This window comes from Aptenodytes forsteri, unplaced genomic scaffold, assembly GCF_000699145.1.
Source record: "Aptenodytes forsteri isolate BGI_AS27 unplaced genomic scaffold, ASM69914v1 Scaffold68, whole genome shotgun sequence".
Classification (NCBI taxonomy): domain Eukaryota; kingdom Metazoa; phylum Chordata; class Aves; order Sphenisciformes; family Spheniscidae; genus Aptenodytes; species Aptenodytes forsteri.
This window is the reverse complement of record NW_008795382.1, coordinates 1,120,135-1,122,197: the sequence shown is the minus strand read 5'-3', so window position 1 is coordinate 1,122,197 and position 2,063 is coordinate 1,120,135.

Sequence of the window (2,063 nt, the reverse complement as noted above, 5' to 3'; positions counted from 1 at the left end):
GGGGCTGCGACACCGTGGGACCGCGACACCATGGGGCTGGTGGCAGCAGCGGAGGGGGGGACCCGGCGCTGCCCCGCTCCTGCCGCCCGGGAGCACACAGGCATGGGGCGTGGGGGGGTGGGGCAGCACTTGGGCCAGTGTTTGATGCCGTCCCCCTGTGCTCCCACTGAAACCATCCCAACGCCCTGCCGAAATTCATCCCTCTGCACTGAACCGCCAACCTGCCATGGCTTTATATTTGGTGCCCATCCAGGCGGCTCAGCCGCTCTTTGCCTCAGAGGCCAGAGGACGGGGCGAGCGGCTGGGCACGCAGTGCCCGGTGGGATGGCACTGCCCGCAGGCAGGCTTGCAGCAGGCAGGAGCAGCCCTGGCCCTGGCACATGCTGACCGCACCGACTGCACGTGTACAGCAAAACCTGTCCCTCGTTTCCAGCGCATATTCGTCATTGGGAGGCAGTCGGTGTCCCCACCCTATGAGAGCGCATCGAGAGCCCGCTGAGCTCATGTTTGCGTCATGGCTGATGCATTTGCCTGCTGAAGCACGATCCAATGCCCTTGCTTATTTTTGGACACCTGCGAAGGCTGCTTGCCCTGCGGGGAAGCTCCCTCCCTGCTGCTGAAACCCCACACGTCCCCACCGCACAGCCACTTTCCACGCCAAGCGCAGGAACTGTGCAGGAGCCACTCACTCCCCAGCTCTGCTGGGGCTTCCTGCTGCTCTGCAAGGAGGTGACAGCAAAACCCGAGATAATCTTGAAACACATCCAGGCCTGTGCCGGGGTCTCTGCCACTGCTGCAGAGCAGCATGGGAGAGGGCGAGCAGCCAGCAGCCACAGCCGCTGGGCTCTGGGTGCCACCAGGCTCGAGGACATCCCCTGAGGCTGGCCCAGCAAGGTCTGCAGCCCATCCATGCTCTCGCCCACTCCAGCCACATGCAGTGTCTCTCCCGGCTGGATGCACTCACCTGCGCCTGCCTGGGCTGGGCTGGCCTGATCCTGTCCCTGCTGCCAGCAGGCTGGCGCTGGGGGGCAAAGCTGTCAGGCAGGAAACACCCACCGATGGTTTCACTGATAAACTCAGCTTTTCTGGCTGTTGGCGGCTGTGGGCAGCCCGGCTCCTGGTGCCAGCCAGGCAGCGCTGCCGGGGCTGCCTCCCTGTCGTGGTTTAACCCCAGCAACAGGGAAAGCAAAAGCCGCGCATGCAAGCAAAGCAAAACAAGGAATTCATTCACTCCGTCCCATCGGCAGGCGGGTGTTCAGCCATCTCCAGGAAGGCAGGGCTCCATCACGCGTAACGGTGACAAACACCATCACTTCAAACGTCCCCCCCTTCCTCCTTCTTCCCCCCAGCTTTATATGCCGAGCATGATGCCACATGGTGTGGGATATCCCTTTGGTCAGTCGGGGTCAGCTGTCCCGGCTGGGTCCCCTCCCCACCTCTTGTGCCCCCCCAGCCTGCTCGCTGGTGGGGTGGGGTGAGAGGCAGAAAAGGCCTTGACTCTGTGTCAGCACTGCTCAGCAGTAACGAAAACATCCCTGTGTTATCAACACTGTTTCCAGCACAAATCCAAAACACAGCCCCATCCTAGCTACTGTGAAGAAAATTCACTCTATCCCAGCCAAAACCAGCACACTCCCACAGTGGGTCAGAGGGATCTGAGCCAGGCCTACAGCCCGTGGCCACACTGCAGGGATGGTGCTGCTGCTCAAACTGTAACAGGGTGCCCCAGGGCATGGGGACCCAGGCAGGGGGCTTGCGGATCAGGGGATGGGCACGGGGGTCCTGGGGGACCTGGGGACCAGGGTGTGGGCATAGGGATGCTGGGTGATGTGAGGACCAGAGGTACACGAGGACCAGGGCACAGGGATACTGGGGGATGTGGGAACCAAGGTGTGGGCGTGGGGATGCAGGGGGACGTAGGGACCAGGGCATGGGGACCAGAAGATGGGTATGGAGATGCTCGGGGAGGTGGGGACTGCGAGGGACACGGGGGGACCTGGGAATGGGCAGGGGGCTCCTGGGGGACACGGGGCTCAGGGCACAGCCGGAGACCCAGGGGGGGC